Source organism: Coregonus clupeaformis, chromosome 20 (assembly GCF_020615455.1).
Source record: "Coregonus clupeaformis isolate EN_2021a chromosome 20, ASM2061545v1, whole genome shotgun sequence".
Lineage (NCBI taxonomy): Eukaryota > Metazoa > Chordata > Actinopteri > Salmoniformes > Salmonidae > Coregonus > Coregonus clupeaformis.
The window spans coordinates 37,075,606-37,097,470 of NC_059211.1; the positions used below are offsets into that span (position 1 = coordinate 37,075,606).

A 21,865-nucleotide genomic window follows, 5' to 3' on the forward strand; every position below is an offset into this window, starting at 1 on the left:
CCTATTCCTCTCTGATAAGATACTATTGCACAAACATGCTTATCTAGGCCTACACCAGCACTGGTACCAGGCAGTATTAGCTAACTAGCTAAGTTTGCTCTGACTCTTAGTACATTTAGCAAGCTTGCTAGGCAGCTAACTAGCGATTAGCATTAGCGGCTAACATTGATTATTTTAGCAACACCTTACTAAGAAATGACAAACTAGCAAACAGTCGATTGTAGACAGTAAGATACACAAACGAATAGTGTAATTATACAACACTTGTGGAAAGCAGAATGTCACCAACATTGTTACATCGATCTGACCATGCGGAGTGAATGGCAAGAAAGTGCTCGTGACTCCGTGGTCGAGCAACTGCTCTCTCCTTGAGTGACGGGGCAGGGCTTGGTGTGGTTAGCAGCATGCAGCAGCAGGAGAGGGAGAGAGATGACTCAAGTAGCAAATGGAGTAAACTATAAAAACAGACAATATACACGCCAAAGTTGCGTTTCACATTTAACAAACCAAACATTGAAATACCGTTATAGAAGGTAAAGTAAAAACCCAAACCTGTCCGTGCATCAATACCGGTATATAGTAAAATACGGTATACCGCCTAGCCCTAACGCCAAGTCACTCGGCTCTGTCATATCCTTACATGGTCTCTCCTATCATTACTATGCGGATGACACTCCACTACTCTTCTCCTTCCCCCCTTCTGACACCCAGGTGGCGACACGCATCTCTGCAAGCCTGGCAGACATCTAAGCTTGGATGTCAGCCCACCACCTCAAGCTCAACCTAAACAAAAAATGTAGCTGCTGTTCCTCCCAGGGAAGGCCTGCCCGCTCCAAGACCTCTCCATCACGGTTGACAACTTCACGGTGTCCTCCTCCCAGAGTGCAAAGAACCTTGGTGTGACCCTGGACAACACCCTATCGTTCTCCGCAAACATCAAAGCGATGACTCGCTCCTGCAAGTTCATGCTCTACAACATCCATAGAGTACAACCTTTCCTCACACAGGAAGTGGCGCAGGTCCTAATCCAGGCACTTGTCATCTCCCGTCTAGACTACTGCAACTCTCTGTTGGCTGGGCTCCCAGCTTGTGCCAGCAAACCCCTGCAATGTATCCAGAACACCGCAGCCCGCCTGGTGTTCAACCTTCCTAAGTTCTCCCATGTCACCCCGCTCCTCCGCACACTCCACTGGCTTCCAGTTAAAGCTTGCATCATCTTCAAGACCCTGGTGCTTGCCTATGGAGCAGCAAGGGGAACTCCCCATCCTTACCTTCAGGCTATGCTCAAACCCTACATCCCATCCAAGAGGCATTGGTAACAACCTTGTAGCAACATGGTAGAAACCTGGTAGCAACATGGTAACAACCTGGTAGCAGCCTGGCAACAAACGGGTAGAAACCTGGTAACAATAGTCACTCAGAGTGGGTCTGAGAGCTCCTCTTCAGGAATATGACACTATCAGTCACGAGAGAGAGAGAGAGAGAGTGTTACCGGAACATTTTGATGAATAAACTTTGTCTGACACTATGATGGGAGCTGACCTTTCTAAGATAAAAGACTTGGAAAAGATGGAGATGGAGAGCGAGATCGAACTCCGAGCTACGGACCTCCACGGGGGGAGGTCTGAGTGACAGACAGAGAGAGTCTTTGGAAAAGAGAGGGAGAGAGGGGGCGGTGGGTATAGAGGTGCTTTTGAAATATCATTTTAATACAGTATAAATAAGTAACATAGTAGTTGTTTGAATTGTTGCACTATCAAAGCATAAACCTCGCGGTGCAGTGTCAGAGAGAGAGAGAGTGTCAGAGAAAATAAGTCGTCATTCATTCAATAACAGCACAGCAGGAGTGGGACATCTGTATGTGGCATATGTCACTGTGACACTTAACATCAGTCGCTCAGACAGCTGTCTCTCAGAACGAGAGAGAGAGAGAGAGAGAGAGAGAGAGAGAGAGAGAGAGAGAGAGAGAGAGAGAGAGAGACCATTGTAAATACAACCTATATTTATGTTTATTTATTTTCCCTTTTGTACTATTTGCACATAGTTGCAACACTGTATATAGACATAATATGACATTTGAAATGTCTATTCTTTTGGAACTTTTGTGAGTGTAATGTTTACTGTACATTTTTAATTGTTTATTTCACTTTTGTTTATCTATTTCACTAGTATTTGATACACTGCTGATTTTGCAGGTTTTCCTACTTACAAAGCATGTAGAGGTCTGTAATTTTTACCATAGGTACACTTCAACTGTGAGAGACGGAATCTAAAACAAACATCCAGAAAATCACACTGTATGATTTTTAAGTAATTAATTTGCATTTTATTGCATGACATAAGTATTTGATCACCTACCAACCAGTAAGAATTCCGGCTCTCACAGACCTGTTAGTTTTTCTTTAAGAAGCCCTCCTGTTCTCCACTCATTACCTGTATTAACTGCACCTGTTTGAACTCGTTACCTGTATAAAAGACACCTGTTCACACATTCAATCAAACAGACTCCAACCTCTCCACAATGGCCAAGACCAGAGAGCTGTGTAAGGACATCAGGGATAAAATTGTAGACCTGCACAAGGCTGGGATGGGCTACAGGACAATAGGCAAGCAGCTTGGTGAGAAGGCAACAACTGTTGGCGCAATTATTAGAAAATGGAAGAAGTTCAAGATGACGGTCAATCACCCTCGGTCTGGGGCTCCATGCAAGATCTCACCTTGTGGGGCATGAATGATCATGAGGAAGGTGAGGGATCAGCCCAGAACTACACGGCAGGACCTGGTCAATGACCTGAAGAGAGCTGGGACCACAGTCTCAAAGAAAACCATTAGTAACACACTATGCCGTCATGGATTAAAATCCTGCAGCGCACGCAAGGTCCCCCTGCTCAAGCCAGCGCATGTCCAGGCCTGTCTGAAGTTTGCCAATGACCATCTGGATGATCCAGAGGAGGAATGGGAGAAGGTCATGTTGTCTGATGAGACAACAATAGAGCTTGTTGGTGTAAACTCCACTCGCCGTGTTCGGAGGAAGAAGAAGGATGAGTACAACCCCAAGAACACCTTCCCAACCGTGAAGCATGGAGGTGGAAACATCATTCTTTGGGGATGCTTTTCTGCAAAGGGGACAGGATGACTGCACCGTATTGAGGGGAGGATGGATGGGGCCATGTATCGCGAGATCTTGGCCAACAACCTCCTTCCCTCAGTAAGAGCATTGAAGATGGGTTGTGGCTGGGTCTTCCAGCATGACAACGACCCGAAACACACAGCCAGGGCAACTAAGGAGTGGCTCCGTAAGAAGCATCTCAAGGTCCTGGAGTGGCCTAGCCAGTCTCCAGACCTGAACCCAATAGAAAATCTTTGGTGGGAGCTGAAAGTCCGTATTGCCCAGCGACAGCCCCGAAACCTGAAGGATCTGGAGAAGGTCTGTATGGAGGAGTGGGCCAAAATCCCTGCTGCAGTGTGTGCAAACCTGGTCAAGACCTAGGAAGACAGGAAACGTATGACCTCTGTAATTGCAAACAAAGGTTTCTGTACCAAATATTAAGTTCTGCTTTTCTGATGTATCAAATACTTATGTCATGCAATAAAATGCAAATTAATTACTTAAAATTCATACAATGTGATTTTCTGGATTTTAGATTCCGTCTCTCACAGTTGAAGTGTACCTATGATAAAAATTACAGACTTCTACATGCTTTGTAAGTAGGAAAACCTGTAACATCGGCAGTGTATCAAATACTTGTTCTCCCCACTGTATGTTTCCGATGCCAATAAAGCCCCTTAAATTGAAACTGAAATGTAAATTGAGAGAGAGATAGAGGGACAGAGCGAGAGAGACAGAGAGAGAGAAACTTTGGCAGAAAGAGAGTGACACTTAGATCCATAGTGACTCACAATCTTGATTCAGAACAGACCTCCTGTAAACTTCTCCACCCTCTTTTCCTCCTTCCCTCCTCCTACTCCCCTCCTCTCTTTTCCTCCTTCCCTCCTACTCCCCTCCTCTCTTTTCCTCCTTCCCTCCTCCTACTCCCCTCCTCTCTTTTCCTCCTTCCCTCCTACTCCCCTCCTCTCTTTTCCTCCTTCCCTCCTCCTACTCCCCTCCTCTCTTTTCCTCCTTCCCTCCTACTCCCCTCCTCTCTTTTCCTCCTTCCCTCCTACTCTCCTCCTCTCTTTTCCTCCTTCCCTCCTACTCTCCTCCTCTCTTTTCCTCCTTCCCTCCTACTCTCCTCCTCTCTTTTCTTCCCTCCCCCCTCCTCTCTATCCCTCCTTTCCTATCCTCTTCTCCACGATGCTAGTCCCTCCACTGAGAGAGAGAGGGAGGTGGGCCATCTGACGTAGGACAATGGGGGTGGGATCAATTCCATTTTCAAATGGTCAATTCAGACAGTGAATGAAGGAGGGAAGTCACTTTCTGAATTGACTGAATAAAAAACTGGATTGACTCCAAACCCTGAACCCAACTCCTACAAAGTCCGTCTCACTGTCTGTATCTAAGTCTGACTGGATATCATAAATCCATAGAATAGATGAAACAGCTCCAGCAGCACATGAGTCACACACTTCATATCTAAATAATTCTGTTTTATTGTCACACACCGGATAGGTGCAGTGAAATGTGTTGTTTTACAGGGTCAGCCATAGAAGTACGGTGACCCTGGAGCAGATTTTTCACCTTGGGTATTCGAACCAGCAACCTTTTGGTTACTGGCCCAACACTTTAACAGCTAGGCTACTTGCCGCCCCATCTATCTATCAGGCCTTTTATGTTGTCTCCGTTGTTTGTTGTTTGAAATGTTTCTCTGCTAAACTGCCTTATTTGCAGACATGGCACTGTGTGTGTGTGTGTGTGTGTGTGTCAGAGAACCCACCCTGTTAGCTGAACACCATCCCTCTACTTGTCAGATACTCTCCAGTCAGCAATACCACCCCAGCATCTGATGCTGTCTGCTAAAATGCTAACTCAGTGAGACACAACAACAACTGGTTCTTTTGTTGTGGTTGTGGAGAAAGGATATCTTGTCATTAATAGTGTATCAGCCTGTGCTGTGAGCCCTGGGCTGTGTGTGTCAGATGCTGAGGCCCTGGCTCATCTGTTTGGGTTAGACCGTAGACATGCAGAGGCCTGGCCTCATTCACCTGCCACTAATCTAGCTCTAGGGGACACACAGAAGAGTTGCAGAGGAGGAGAGGAAGGGTAGAGGGGGAGAGGAGGAGTGGGAAGACTAGAGAGAGAGATAGACACACACACACTAGGCCAGGAGGCATGGGCTGTCTGGCTGACTACCAGCCTCTGGATCCCCTCGTCTGTACGCAGCACCACAGCCGGCCGTTTGTCAAGGTTTAGCTGCCGAGCTCTCTCTCTATTCAATTCAAAGGGCTTTATTGGCATGGGAAACATACACTACCGGTCAAAAGTTTTAGAACACCTACTCATTCAAGGTATTTACAATGATGTTTGTTCTTCACTGGTTGCCCTTTTCTTGTGGCAACAGGTCACAAATATTGCTGCTGTGATTGCACATTGTGGTATTTCACCCAATAGATATGGGAGTTTAATATCAAAGTTGGATTTGTTTTCTAATTCTTTGTGGGTCTGTGTAATCTGAGGGAAATATGTGTCTCTAATATGGTCATACATTTGGCAGGAGGTTAGGAAGTGCAGCTCAGTTTCCACCTCATTTTGTGGGCAGTGTGCCATAGCCTGTCTTCTCTTGAGAGCCAGGTCTGCCTATAGCGACCTTTCTCAATAGCAAGGCTATGCTCACTGAGACTGTACATAATTATTTTGCACTATAGCCTATTTATTGCCTTACCTCCATAACTTGCTACATTTGCACACACTGTATATATATTTTCTGTTGTATTTTTTGACTTTATGTTTTTTTACCCCATATGTAACTCTGTGTTGTTGTTTTTATCGCACTGCTTTGCTTTATCTTGGCCAGGTCGCAGTTGTAAATGAGAACTTGTTCTCAACTGGCCTACCTGGTTAAATAAAGGTGAAATTTAAAAAAAACAGTGGTTAGGTATTCTGCCACTGTGTACTCTCTGTTTAGGTCCAAATAGCATTCTAGTTTGCTCTGTTTTTGTATTAATTATTTCCAATGTGTCAAGTAATTGTATTTTTGTTTTCTCATGATTTGGTTGGGTCTAATTGTGTTGCTGTCCTGGGGCTCTGTGGGGTCTGTTTGTGTTTGTGAACAGAGCCCCAGGACCAGCTTGCTTAGGGGACTCTTCTCCAGGTTAATCTCTCTGTAGGTGATGGCTTTGTTATGGAAGGTTTGGGAATCGTTTCCCTTTAGGTTAGGTGGTTGTAGAATTTAACGGCTCTTTTCTGGATTTTGATAATTTGCGGGAATCTGCCTAATTCTGCTCTGCATGCATTATTTGGGGTTTTACGTTGTACACTGAGGATATTTTTGCGTCTCTCTCTCTCTCTCTCTCTGTGTGTGTAGTTGCTGGGTCTGTCTGAGAGGGTAGGGTTTGGGAATCACTTAACTTCTGTCACTAGCTGTTATGTCTGGATCAGCCAGAAGGGGAGAGGGACACAGAGAGAGAGAGAAAGAAAGAGAGAGAGAGAGAAAGAGAGACAAAGAGAGAGAGAGAAAGAGGAAGAGAGAGACAGAGAGAGAGCAAGAGAGAGAGGGGAAGAGAGAGACACACAGAGAGAGAGGGACAGAGAGGGACAGAGAGAGAGCGAGAGAGAAGGATCCGGAGAGGCTCTGAGAGGATTTTCTCTCTCGCTCTCAGATACAAACACACACAAGATACTGTCATATTGCTTTCAGTTGCTGTGGGTTTTGTACCCAAAAACTCAAACATAGGATGCAGTCAACAGCAGTATCATAGCAACCATGTAATGGAGGTTGCGTACTGTGTGTCTGTATCTGGTTTGAGTGACAGCTGTAAACGATGTGGAAAAGGTCATTCAGCTCGGTATGAATAGCAGGTAGTGATATTTGTCACACTCCAGTCTGATTGGCTATTGAGTTTCAGCCTTCTTGCTGGCTGCAATGCAACCGCCAAAGAAAATGGAGACATTTGACTAATAAGGTGCTTTGAAGGTGTTTCACACGGAGTGTGTGTGTGTGTGTATAATTTCCCATAATGTGTGCAGCAGGGTGAATAGCTCTAGATGGGGTATGATATGATACATCCTTCTGACAACCTAATCTAATAGCAACTCCTTCTGAACACTGGCTCAATTGGCTGCCACCGACTGTCTGGTTGTGTCCCAAATGGCACCCTATTCCCTTTATAGTGCACTACTTTTGACCAGGACCCATAGGGCTCTGGTCAAAAGTAATGCACTCTATAGAGAATAAGATGCCATTTGGGACAGTCCATGGTATTTCCATACACATACAGGGTTGAATCATAATACACCACAGCATACATCTGTCTCTCTCTCTCTGAGTACATTCAACAGTCCATTCCAACCCGCTCTGGCTTATAGATGCTGCCACAGCAACCAAGCAACCGTGGTACAACTGGTAATGATCCATGGGAAACAGGTCTCTCTCCTCTCTCTACCCTTTTTCTCTCTCTCCCTCACATTTCTATGTCAGTCCATCTTCATATGGTTGACAGTGAGTATTGCTCTGTAGAGAGATATTACTGAACTATGCTGCTTGCTCTTGCATGGAATAAAATTAAACATATTCTATTAAATAACAACATGGTACTGTTCAAACCCTACTATATAAATGTCCCTGGGCCCCTCTACCTGTCTAGAATAGCTCAGTGGGTAAGAGCAAGGTAAGGGCAATGCCAGGGTTGTGGGTTTGATTCCCGCATGGGCCATAGTGACGAAAGGCATATTAAAGGCTGCCTAGTATTAGAGAGACTGAAAGGGCTTCCTCTGCTGTATGTATGTCAGTCATGGACTCCCTCCTTCTCTCTCTCACACAGATTTCCCCTCTTCTTTGAAGGCGAGCGTTACGTGTGACGATACAGTCTCTTCTCTGGAAAAGAGGATTGAAGCGTGGAGAGAAAACCCTCTCCCTCCCTATCTCCTCCTGACTCATCTCTGTCCTTCCCAGTAGCGGTGCGTCACTAAAATCACTGGGGAAGCAAAGCCAGGAAGAAAATGCCATATTACAACTTATGTGCTGTGATAATTGTGTTGTTTGCTCTATAACCTGTTAGTTCACATGCCTTGACACCATGATATATAGGCCTAAGGCAGAGACAATATGAAGACACAGTGGAAGAATAAATTCAACCACACCTTTCTTTCATCACAAAACCGGAGAGCAACATCTGTCCGGTGAAGTCCACAAAACATATTGCATGTAACAAACAGTTACATGACCTACAGCATGGTCAAGCAAGTTCATGTTTTCGACATTTCCGGACTACTAAATAACTATTGATTTAGAACCACGGAGAGTTACCGCAAGTTGCAAAAAAAACAGGAGCTGCCTCCACTATTTCAACTTCAACATTTCAACATCATCTCATCATCTATGTTAAGTGCAATACAGTGACAACTAAAAGATACCAAAAACTATTTAGTCCAATCAACGTAAGCTAAATATGATGTGCCTGTCCATGGAACTGATTTCTGTGTGTGTGTGTGTGTGTGTGTGTGTGTAGTGTGTGTGTGTGTGTGTGTGTGTGTGTGTGTGTGTGTGTGTGTGTGTGTGTGTGTGTGCGTGCAAGTAGAAAAAACATGTTGACTCACCCTCCTTGTAGAGAAACAGCAATGCCATCCTCCTCTTACTCTTTCATACAGTACACGCTTTTAGTTTTTGTTGTCCTAGGCTACCTGGCTAAAATGCTTGCTCGCTATCCTAACTTCCTTTCATGGGGAACGATGCGCCAGGTCAGCTGGTTAACATTAGCTTTCTACATCTAGCTACATGTTGAACTTCCATCCTCTCAAGCCAAGGAAACAATGTATGAATTTATGGTTGGATCAGAATCGCCGTTATAGTCCTTGGCCAGTACGGAGATTTAAGTAAAACAAGTCCAAATCCCTATCTCCATCCATGGATAATTTAGGAAAGGGCCGATTTTAGCTAGCCAGCTAGCCACCAGAGGACAACGACACAACGAGATGCAACAATTCATAATTTTTTTCTGTCAATGACGTTTGGCTTCTGATGTGATGTGATGTGATTGGTGTGAAGCCAAATCCAAACTGGCTTCCCTTGACACTTGTTTTTTGGTGCACCAGGACCATTCACAGCTGAGCCCACTCAGTTTAGCTCAACGCTGATTGGCTATTATTTTATTTTTACAATTATCAAGGGAGGCCAAATGCTCGCTGGCTTCCCTTGCGTTCAATGCTACGGGCGGCAACAGTGTCATACTCTTTTTGACCAGACAGCATCAGATAGATGGGCTACACAGAGACAGGGTAGCGCTGTTTCGTTTGCTCGGATGCTTTCTCCGGTGAGATACATTCAGCCTCTTGCGAATTGAAGGACATTTATGAAACACAGAGAGACGAAAGATACATTATTTTGTATGTTTTTGTATTTTTTCTTGGTCAATTTTTTTGGAAAGCCTGGCTTCCCTTGGCATCCATGAATACACGCCACTGGTCCTTCCAAGTCTCTTCCTCCCCCTCTCCCCTCCCCATAACACCAAAATAATAAAGCGGATGTCACTCACTCAGAATTCCTCCTGAAAGTGTCTCTACCTCTACACACACACACACACACACGAACACACACACACATACACAAAAAAATCCTGGCTGCCATTGTGTCAGACACTAAACAGATTCCTCCTCTTCATCTTCTCTCCTCCATCTCTCTTCTCCTCTTTCTCTCCTGCCCAACTAGCTCTCACAGTCTCACGTCAGAATTAGACGTTCATAAATTTTTCTCAAATGTCACATTTCGAAGTGTTTTTAGGTTAAGTTTAGGCATTAACTCTGAAATCTTAAGGTTAGGCATTAACTCTGAATGGTTAAGGTAAGGGTTAAGGTTTGGGATAGGCACAATTGGCCCAGCGTCGTCCAGGGTAGGGGAGGGAATGGCCGGCAGGGATGTAGCTCAATTGATAGAGCATGGCGTTTGCAACGCCAGGGTTGTGGGTTCGATTCCCACGGGGGGGCAGTATAAAAAAAAAATGTAATCACTAACTGTAAGTCGCTCTGGATAAGAGCGTCTGCTAAATGACTAAAATGTAATGTAAATGTGTGTTTGTGTGTGTGTGCGTGCATGCGCCTGTTCATGTGTGTCTGTGTCTGTGTCTGGGGGTGTGTGTATGTGTATGTGTGTATGTGTGGTGATTTAGATGCCTGATTCCCTCTTTCTGCTTTCCAGGCACTTTAACAATGTTTTCCTCAAGCTCCATTACTCCACTTACTGAGATGGGAGAGGAGGGGGTGGGGTGAGGATCACGTGAGGGGGTAGATTTATGCAGGAAGGTCGGGGAAATAGGGGGACGGAAAGGTCTTAAAGGGGGTAAGGTAGAGAGTGAGGGTTAGATTTGGAAGAAGGGTTAACAATTAGAGGCGGCAAAAGAAAGGAAGAGGAGAGGAGGTTGGATTCGAAAGAATGGTTAGGGGAAGATTATGGTTGAGGGGGGAGAGGATGGAGCGAGAGGAAATGGGGGAGAGGGGGTAGGGACAGAGAGGCGAGCCAGGGGGAATAAAGGGTGGAGAGAGGGATTAGGGTGGATAAGGGGAAAAGAGGGAAAATTGATGAAAAGAGGGAAGGGGAACGTCTAGAGGGCTTGGTTGGAGGGGGAGGGGAAACGGAGAGAGTGGGGGGTGAGGGGACTATAAAGGGAGGAGGGGAGAGAAAGGTTGTGAGGGGGGATGGAAGAAAAAAGGGGGGTTGGGGAACGAGGGGGAGATAGGGGGCTGTTGGGAAACGGGGTCTCCTGCCAACTTGCCTGTTTAGCAAACATGATTTGCATAGAACTGATGCGGTGGAGTTATGTGTCATAGTAATTAGCATTAATTTGCATAAAATGTATCTGCGTCCCAATCTCTGCTGCAATTGTATCTGATGCACAAAATAAGTCAACAAACACACTGATGCATCCAAACATACTGACACACACACACACACAGACAAATACACACATACACGGACACACACACCCAAGCAAGTCTCTTCTTCTTGTTGGTGTCCTTTAGTAGTGGTTTCTTTGCAGCAATTCGACCATGAAGGCCTGATTCACACAGTCTCCTCTGAACAGTTGATGTTGAGATGTGTCTGTTACTTGAACTCTGTGAAGCATTTATTTGGGCTGCAATTTCTGAGGCTGGTAACTCTAATGAACTTATCCTCTGCAGCAGAGGTAACTCTGGGTCTTCCATTCCTGTGGCGGTCCTCATGAGAGCCAGTTTCATCATAGCGCTTGATGGTTTTTGCGACTGCACATGAAGAAACTTTCAAAGTTCTTGACATTTTCCGTATTGACTGACCTTCATGTCTTAAAGTAATGATGGACTGTCATTTGTCTTTGCTTATTTGAGCTATTCTTGCCAAAGTATGGACTTGGTCTTTTACCAAATAGGGCTATCTTCTGTATACCCCCCCTACCTTGAAACAACACACACATACACACAGACAGACACACACACAGCGCAAACAAACAAAAGATAACTAATATAAAATATCCTGTGTCCGTAAAATGTATATAGTATGTATAAGCTGGAAGTAGAAGCCTAAGTATTGTTGTCCATTAGTTTACTCCAATTAGGGGAGGGGTGATAGGGTTAGGGGAAAATAATACAGAAGGAAAATATATTTAAAATAATATATATATATATATATTTACAAAAAAACAAAGATAAATATAGAGACAATGGAGCTGGGACTGGGTTTGGTTCGGGTGAGGGTGCATGTGCATGTGGCGCGTGTGTGTACATAGTGGGGCAACAGTAATCTTTGGAGGTCACATGTGTTTGAATAGTGAGACTGGGCTTTCTTCATGACACACATTGATGCTTCACACTGTTTACACATGCACACACACACACACACACAGTATGTGTTAGCCCACTGAGCTATAGCCTGGCATTAGAATAGGGACCTAACAAAGTTCTACAGGTCTCAGGCAAAGTTAAATGTCACATATGAGTGCTTCACCAATCCACTACCTCTACACACACACACATACATACATATACACACACACACATGCACATACGCACTTGCACGTGCACGCACGCACACAAACACTTCCAAGGGCAAACTGGTAACTTTGCTCATTAATTCCATGAACTAGAAAGAAGAGAGAAAGATGAAAGATTCCTCCTCTAATCACTTCATCCTCTGATCAATCACAACTACAGAGCTTGAAATAACACACATCCTGCTCCCAGGCACCAACCATTGATCAAACCATTGTGTGTGTGTGTGTGTGCGTGCGTGTGTGTGTGAATCTACATAGGAGCACAGGCATCGATCCTCTGGAGCTTTTATTCCGTCTGCATTATGTAACTGTGGGAGAGAGACGGTGCAGTGGGGAAGGAATAAAAAGGTATCTCTGGACTAAACACTTCTGGTTCTCATTCTTCCTCTCTGATCAGGGACTGATTACCACATGCGAGGTCAGTTGAGTGGATCCTCTGACCAATCAGTCACAATAATCATTCAATGTCTATCTACGTGGTGCTGGGAATATGGACACTCAATGTCAATGGACAGCTCTACCTGTTTTCTGAAATCTGATTGGTTGTTAAACCTGTGTGAGGTGGTCCTCTACCTTGCCGTGGCATTACAATAATACATCTGCATTAGCCTAATTAGTCATTCATACAGCTCAACTGCATATTCAAATCACTACAGCAGAGATTCCAGAGAGAGGGGGATGGAGGTGGAGAGAAAGAGGGTGGAGGAGGAAAAAGGGATGAAGAGGAGAAAGCTCGCTTGGTTCCCATGAGAACAGTCCCACGTGGAGAAAGAGAGATAGAGAGCCTTGGGGAGGGTTAGTTAGGGTGGTTAAATGAACCACACTCACATGAAGAGTAATCTTTATTGAGACATTAAAAGACTTGCCTTGGCTTTAGCTCAGCGGGCTAAAAGAGTCTTGAGGTAGGCAGATGACCCATGTTCGAATCCCACCCGTCACACATTATAATGTCATGAAGGCAACATTTCTCCTTCAAATGTCCAGATAAAACCAGTCACATCACAAACACATTAAGGGCTTGTGTGTGTGTGTTCCTCTGTCTCAGCAGGAGAGCAGCTCCAGCATTAATCAGGCTGTTAATTAGTGTGCTGTAGAATCTACATATAATGAGTCTGGTCTGTCTGTTACAGTGGAGCAGTATGCATACACACACATTCACTACTTTCTATGTCCTGCTTCATAAGGCTTGGAGTTCAGTTTCTAAACCTTCATTCAGCAATACTCAACCCAGCGCCGATCAGATCAGACAGGACCCTTGACAGCTCCCCAGTAACTCACAACCTAAGCTGCACACAGCCCTAACTACAGCAATATGAAGGTTTTAGGGTAGGGGAGTGTATAGTGGCCTTGTGGGAGCTGTGTCAGGTATGATCTAGCATTACACAGTAGGATGTAGAAGTAGGTACTGTATGTTAAAGCACTCACCTGATCCTCCCTCCTCCTGGATCCACGGCACAGCAGAGAGAGAGGGGGATGAAAAGGGAGAGGGGGGGTGAAAAGGGAGAAAGAGAGAGTGGGGGTGAAAAGGGAGAAAGAGAGAGAGAGACTACCATTAAACACAGAACTGATGCATAGATTACAGGACACACACACAAAGGCAGACAGACAAATGTCCAGGGTGAGGTCATGGGTACTGCAGAGAATCACAATGTTAAGAATGAAAATGGCTGAACGCCAAACTTTAACTGAGCGTGTGCCAAGTAATTCCCCTGAGCCATAAAACACACACCAAGGAAGCTTGCCCTTTCACGATGGTGCAGCGCCACGCACAGCACACCCTCTTATCACTGAACTACCAGTCACCTCTGATACTGCTGCTGGCACACACACACACACACTATTAAATAACCGTTTAACCTACGATCCATTGTTATTCATGCTCAAAAGCAGTTGAAAATTCCTATAGCTCCTCCTGAATAACTGAGGCTTGGTGAATTCATACATTATCTCATCTCTCCCTCTCTCCTTATGTCTCTCCCCCTTCCCTTCCTCCACCTATCTCTCTCTCTCTACCTCCCTCTCTCCTTCCCCTCCCCTGTCTCCAGTAGAAGTTACAGTAGTGTCCTCATTAATAGTGATGTAATTTCCTCTAGAAGTACTTCACTTTGCCTCCGACGGTGATGACTTTTATAATAAGGTCACGACAAGACGAGTGTGTGTGTGGGGGGGGTATCTGAGCGATGGATCGACAGCTGGCTTACGGAGAGCTGAGTGTATCGTGCATCTACACATCGCATACAAAACAGAGAGAGAGAGAGAGAGAGCGAGAGAGAGAGCGAGAGAGAGAGACTAGACAGTGTGTAACTTATTGTCGGCCACAAAACCATCTTGGCTGCATAATCAATTGTAATTATCTGTGAGTGTCAGTAGGAGTGGAGTCATGGGAAGAGCAGGGACGTAGACCGATACAGCACAGCCTGGTAGCATCAAGCAACAAACTCAGGGTGTCTGCATAACTCCACACAGCGTTAACCCACTAAGCTAGGGTGCTAACACAAGTCTTGTAGGACACACACACACTCACACACTTTTAAAAAAACCTGATAATTAAGCTCACAATTTGTTTCTACTTCGAATATGTCCAAAACACCAGTAGATGAACCTATGAAGTTAACATGTTTAATAAAGGACTGAACACACTTTTGCACCTCTGCAGAAGACAAGGTGTAAATTGAAGTAGCTGTTAGTATTCCCACTAAGTCTGTCATTCTCTGTAAAACAGTCGACACATTAAACCTCATTAGTCTGCTTAAACCTGCGTCGGATACACACACACACACATGTGTAAAGGACCCTGCGGCAGAGGAGGACGAAAGACCATATAGCATGTTTAGCAGGGTCGAGGTCAAGTTAATTTCAACTTCATAAATTATGAAAATCTATTGAAATTAAATTCAGGAATTGAGAGATGGACTTGTAATATATTTTTTTTTAAATACTAAATTTTAACGGAATGGACCCCAACCTTAATGTCAACCCAAGCCACCAAATTAAATTATTCTTATCTTTCTAACATGACCTCTTGTTTTGCCATTAGGTAGGCTACAAACCCCCAACTACCCTCAGATCTGCTAGTCCAGACAGATAATTATTTCACCTTTAACCCCCTTCCCCTTCATGGTACCGTAGTTCGCCCTGAGCCTGATTTAGTACCCACCACGGCCCTGACCTTTAACCTCAGCTGTGATTGGCTGTGACCCGGTCAGACAGATGGGTTGGCCTGGGGGAGGAGAGAAGTCTGGCCCCTCCACACATATACATACTGTACCTAACACTCTTAAACCCAACACTACATATCTTAGACTGTTTATCCCCTATACATTACACTGCGGGCCCTGAGGGAGGCTGGAATACGATGTAATCAATAAACCCAGAGGTTGGCCTGTCTGGTCCTCCCTAGAGAGACACACATACACAACAACACCCTCTCAGGATTTTTACATCCCAGCACTGAGCTCTGGATGTAGGAAGGTACAGTTGAAGTCGGAAGTTTACATACACTTAGGTTGGAGACATTAAAACTCATTTTTCAACCACTCCACTAATTTCTTGGTAACAAACTATAGTTTTGGCAAGTCGGTTAGGACATCTACTTTGTGCATGACACAAGTAATTTTTCCAACAATTGTTTACAGACAGATTATTTCACTTATAATTCACTGTATCACAATTCCAGTGGGTCAGAAGTTTACATACACTAAGTTGACTGTGCCTTTAAACAGCTTGGAAAATTCCAGAAAATGATGTCATGGCTTTAGAAGCTTCTGATAGGCTAATTGACATCATTTGAGTCAATTGGAGGTGTACCTGTGGATGTATTTCAAGGCCTACCTTCAAACTCAGTGCCTCTTTGCTTGACATCATGGGAAATCAAAAGAAATCAGCCAAGACCTCAGAAAAAAAATTGTAGACCTCCACAAATCTGGTTCATCCTTGGGAGAAATTTCCAAATGCCTGAAGGTACCACGTTCATCTGTACAAACAATAGTACGCAAGTATAAACACCATGGGACCACGCAGCCATCATACCGCTTGTGACACTCTGGCTCCATGGACTTTGATTATTGAGCCAGGGTTGTTCATTTTCATTGTTTGGGTGTATTTCTATGTTGGGTATTCTAGTTGTTCATTTCTATGTTTGGTGATTGTTCTTGATTAGTCATATGACTCCCAATCGGAGGTAGCGAGTGTCAGCTGTCGGCTCGTTATCTCTGATTGGGAGCCATATTTATACTGTGTGTTTTCTCTTGGGTGTTGTGGGTTTTTGTTCCAGGTTCAGTATTTTGTCACTGTTGGACTTCACTATCGTCTTTTGTTTTGTAGTTACGTGCTTTCTTTATTAAAGTCATCATGTTCACTCAACGCGCTGCGTTTTGGTCTCCTTCGCTCATTGACGACCGTGACAGAAAAACCCACCATCAAAGGACCAAGCAGCGTGTCAAGCGGCAACAGGACCCAGCTCCAAAGGCTTCCTGGACATGGGAGGAGATTTTGGACGGAAAGGGGTCCTGGACTTGGGAGGAGATCCTGGATGGGATGGATCGCCGTCCATGGAGCGAAACGGTGGAGAGGCGACGGCGAGAGGAGCAACGGCGTCAGCAGGGCCATCGTCGGAAGGTCGAGAGGCAACCCCAAAAAGTTTTTTGGGGGGGGCACATGGCTTGGGCGGCTGGGCAGCAGGAGGCTACCACAGGGCTGACGGAGGCAGAGAAGGGGCATATTCAAAGGGCAACCAGGTTACGGGGGTCACTGGGCAAAGTAGGGAAAGGAGATGTAGAGGCACGGCGAGTGGTACTGGGGTGTATTACCAGTCCGGTCCGGCCCGTTCCAGTTCCCGGGGTAGAGCCAGTGGTGTGTGCCTCCAGTAGGGTCCGGCCTGTTACGACCCCTCGCACCAAGTGTACGGTGCGCGTCTCCAGCCCGGCTCGGCCTGTTCCGGTTCCTCGCACCAAGGATCCGGTGCGCTTCGCCAGCCCGGCCCGGCCTGTTCCGGCCACTCGCACCAGGGATACGGTGCGCTTCGCCAGCCCAGCGCGGCTTGTTCCGGCCACTCGCACCAGGGATACGGTGCGCGTCGCCAGCCCGGCCCGGCCTGTTCCGGCCACTCGCACCAGGGATACGGTGCGCGTCGCCAGCCCGGCCCGGCCTGTTCCGGCCACTCGCACCAGGGAAACGGTGCGCGTCGCCAGCCTTTTCCCACCATTGCCTACACCACGCACCAAGCCTCCTGTGTGTCCCCAGAGTCCTGTGCGTCCTGTTGTTGCTCTCCGCACTAGCCCTGAGATGCGTGTCCTCAGCCCGGTACCTCCAGTTCCGGCACCACGCATCAGGCCTACGGTGCGTCCCCAGGGTCCAGCATGCCCTGTTGCTTCTCTCCGCACTAGCCCTGAGATGCGTGTCCTCAGCCCGGTACCTCCAGTTCCGGCACCACGCATCAGGCCTACGGTGCGTCCCCAGGGTCCAGCATGCCCTGTTGCTTCTCCCCGCACTAGCCCTGAGATGCGTGTCCTCAGCCCGGTACCTCCTGTTCCGGCACCACGCACCAGGCCTACGATGCGCCTCAGACGGCCAGAGTCTGCCGTCTGCCCAACGGGGCCTGAACTGTCCGTCTGCCCAACGCCGTCTGAACTGCCCGTCTGCCCAACGGGGCCTGAACTGTCCGTCTGCCCAACGCCGTCTGAACTGCCCGTCTGCCCAACGCCGTCTGAACTGTCCGTCTGCCAAGCGCCGCAGGAACTGCCCGTCTGTACTGAGCCTGCAAAGCCGCCCGTCTGCCATGAGCCTTCAGAGCCGTCCGCCAGACCCGGAGCCGCTAGAGCTCTCCGCCAGACAGGAGCAGCCAGAGCCTTCCGCCAGACAGGATCAGCCAGAGCCTTCCGCCAGACAGGATCAGCCAGAGCCTTCCGCCAGACAGGATCAGCCAGAGCCTTCCGCCAGACAGGATCAGCCAGAGCCTTCCGCCAGACAGGATCAGCCAGAGCCTTCCGCCAGACAGGATCAGCCAGAGCCTTCCGCCAGACAGGATCAGCCAGAGCCTTCCGCCAGCCAGGATCCGCCAGAGCCGTCCAGCCAGGATCCGCCAGAGCCGTCCAGCCAGGATCCGCCAGAGCCAGTTAGTCAGGTACTGTCCCTTAGTCCGGTGCTGCCCCTTAGTCCGGTGCTGCCCCTTAGTCCGGTGCCGCCCCTTAATCCAGTGGGGTTTAGTTGGGGGGTGGTCATGTGGAGGGGGCTACGGAAGCGGATAGTGACTAAGGTGGGGTGGGGACCACGACCTGGGCCAGAGCCGCCACCATGGACAGACGCCCACCCAGACCCTCCCCTAGACTGTATGCTGGTGCGCCCGGAGTTCGCACCTTTAGGGGGGGGTACTGTGACACTCTGGCTCCAGGGACTCTGATGTTTGAGCCAGGGTTGTTCATTTTCATTGTTTGGGTGTATTTCTATGTTGGGTATTTCTAGTTGTTCATTTCTATGTTTGGTGATTAGTCATATGACTCCCAATCGGAGGTAGCGAGTGTCAGCTGTCGGCTCGTTATCTCTGATTGGGAGCCATATTTAAACTGTGTGGTTTCTCTTTGGTTTTGTGGGTTTTTGTTCCTGTACAGTATTTGTAACTGTGGACTTCACTAGTCGTCTTGGTTTATTGTTTTTGTCGTTCGTGTACTTTTCTCTAATAAAGTCATGTTCGTTCAACGCGCTGCGTTTTGGTCTCCTTCGCTCATTGACGACCGTGACAGAAAAACCCACCATCAAAGGACCAAGCAGCGTGTCAAGCGGCAACAGGACCCAGCTCCAAAGGCTTCCTGGACATGGGAGGAGATTTTGGACGGAAAGGGGTCCTGGACTTGGGAGGAGATCCTGGATGGGATGGATCGCCGTCCATGGAGCGAAACGGTGGAGAGGCGACGGCGAGAGGAGCAACGGCGTCAGCAGGGCCATCATCGGAGGGACGAGAGGCAACCCCAAAAAGTTTTTGGGGGGGGGCACATGGCTTGGGCGGCTGGGCAGCAGGAGGCTGCCACAGGGAGACGTGGAGAGAAGGCTATCGGAGTACGGGAGCCATTGGCGAGTAGAGGAAGGGAAGTTGTTGCGGCACGGCGTGAGAGACTGATGTGTGTTACCAGTCCGGTCCGGCCCGTTCCTGATCCCCAGTTAAAGCCAGTGGTGTGTGTTCCCAGTACGGACCGGCCTGTTCCTACTCCACGCATCAAGCCCACGGTGTGCGTCGCCAGCCCAGCCCGGCCTGTTCCTGCTCCACGCACAGAACCTACGGTGTGCGTCGCCAGCCCAGCCCGGCCTGTTCCTGCTCCACGCACAGAACCTACGGTGTGCGTCGCCAGCCCAGCCCGGCCTGTTCCTGCTCCACGCACAGAACCTAAGGTGTGCGTCGCCAGCCCAGCCCGGCCTGTTCCTGCTCCACGCACAGAACCTACGGTGTGCGTCGCCAGCCCAGCCCGGCCTGTTCCTGCTCCACGCACAGAACCTACGGTGTGCGTCGCCAGCCCAGCCCGGCCTGTTCCTGCTCCACGCACAGAACCTACGGTGTGCGTCGCCAGCCCAGCCCGGCCTGTTCCTGCCACTCGCACCAAACCTACGGTGCGCGTCGCCAGCCCGACCCGGCCTGTTCCTGCCACTCGCACCAAACCTACGGTGCGCGTCGCCAGCCCGGTCCGGCCTGTTCCTGCCACCCGCACCAAGTCTACGGTGCGCGTCGCCAGCCCGACCCGGCCTGTTCCTGCCACTCGCACCAAACCTACGGTGCGCGTCGCCAGCCCGGTCCGGCCTGTTCCTTCTCTCCGCACTAGCCCTGACATGCGTGTCCTCAGCCCGGTACCTCCAGTTCCGGCACCACGCATCAGGCCTACGGTGCGTCCCCAGGGGCCAGCATGCCCTGTTGCTTCTCCCCGCACTAGCCCTGAGATGCGTGTCCTCAGCCCGGTACCTCCTGTTCCGGCACCACGCACCAGGCCTACGATGCGCCTCAGACGGCCAGAGTCTGCCGTCTGCCCAACGGGGCCTGAACTGTCCGTCTGCCCAACGCCGTCTGAACTGCCCGTCTGCCCAACGGCGCCTGAACTGCCCGTCTGCCCAACGCCGTCTGAACTGTCCGTCTGCCAAGCGCCGCAGGAACTGCCCATCTGTACTGAGCCTGCAAAGCCGCCCGTCTGCCATGAGCCTTCAGAGCCGTCCGCCAGACCGGAGCCGCTAGAGCTCTCCGCCAGACAGGAGCAGCCAGAGCCTTCCGCCAGACAGGATCAGCCAGAGCCTTCCGCCAGACAGGATCAGCCAGAGCCTTCCGCCAGACAGGATCAGCCAGAGCCTTCCGCCAGACAGGAGCAGCCAGAGCCTTCTGCCAGCCAGGATCCGCCAGAGCCTTCCGCCAGCCAGGATCCGCCAGAGCCGTCCAGCCAGGATCCGCCAGAGCCAGCCAGCCAGGATCCGCCATTCAGTCCGGTGCTGCCCCTCAGGCCGGTGCTGCCCCTTAGTCAGGTACTGTCCCTTAGTCCGGTGCTGCCCCTTAGTCCGGTGCTGCCCCTTAGTCCGGTGCCGCCCCTTAATCCAGTGGGGTTTAGTTGGGGGGTGGTCATGTGGAGGGGGCTACGGAAGCGGATAGTGACTAAGGTGGGGTGGGGACCACGACCTGGGCCAGAGCCGCCACCATGGACAGACGCCCACCCAGACCCTCCCTAGACTGTATGCTGGTGCGCCCGGAGTTCGCACCTTTAGGGGGGTACTGTGACACTCTGGCTCCATGGACTTTGATTATTGAGCCAGGGTTGTTCATTTTCATTGTTTGGGTGTATTTCTATGTTGGGTATTCTAGTTGTTCATTTCTATGTTTGGTGATTGTTCTTGATTAGTCATATGACTCCCAATCGGAGGTAGCGAGTGTCAGCTGTCGGCTCGTTATCTCTGATTGGGAGCCATATCTATACTGTGTGTTTTCTCTTGGGTGTTGTGGGTTTTTGTTCCAGGTTCAGTATTTTGTCACTGTTGGACTTCACTATCGTCTTTTGTTTTGTAGTTACGTGCTTTCTTTATTAAAGTCATCATGTTCACTCAACGCGCTGCGTATTGGTCTGCTCCCTTTATAGACGATCGTGACACCGCTCAGGAAGGAGATGCGTTCTGTCTCCTAGAGATAAACGTACTTTGGTGCGAAAAGTGCAAATCAATCCCAGAACAACAGCAAAGGACCTTTTGAAGAAGCTGGAGGAAACAGATACAAAAGTATCTATATCCACAGTAAAACGAGCCCTATATTGACATAACCTGAAAGGCTGCTCAGCAAGAAAGAAGCCACTGCTCCAAAACCGCCATAGAAAAGCCAGACTACGGTTTGCAATTGCACAAGGGGACAAAGATCGTACTTTCTGGAGAAATGTCCTCTGGTTTGATGAAACAAAAATATAACTTTTTGGCCATAATGACCATCGTTATGTTTGGAGAAAAAGGGGGTCGCTTGCAAGCCGAAGAACACCATCCCAACCATGAAGCACAGGGGTGGCAGCATCATGATGTGGGGGTGCTTTGCTGCAGGAGGGACTGGTGCACTTCACAAAATAGATGGCATCATGAGGAAGGAAAATTATGTGGATATATTGAAGCAACATCTCAAGACATCAGTCAAGACGTTAAAGCTTGGTCGCAAATGGGTCTTCCAAATGGACAATGACCCCAATCATACTTCCAAAGTTGTAGCAAAATGGCTTAAGGACAACAAAGTCAAGGTATTGGAGTGGCCATCACAAAG

General features: G+C 48.2%; 1 protein-coding gene across 1 annotated transcript in view; it reads right to left on the reverse strand.

The window, feature by feature from the left end:
* The window catches only part of LOC121533334 (disabled homolog 1), a 235,656-nt gene that overhangs the window by 145,489 nt on the left and 68,302 nt on the right, over positions 1-21,865 (reverse strand). Inside the window, exon 2 of the mRNA XM_041839167.2 lies at positions 13,537-13,552. The gene's annotated coding sequence lies outside the window, so the exon portion shown is untranslated. The remainder of the gene's footprint in view (positions 1-13,536; positions 13,553-21,865) is intronic.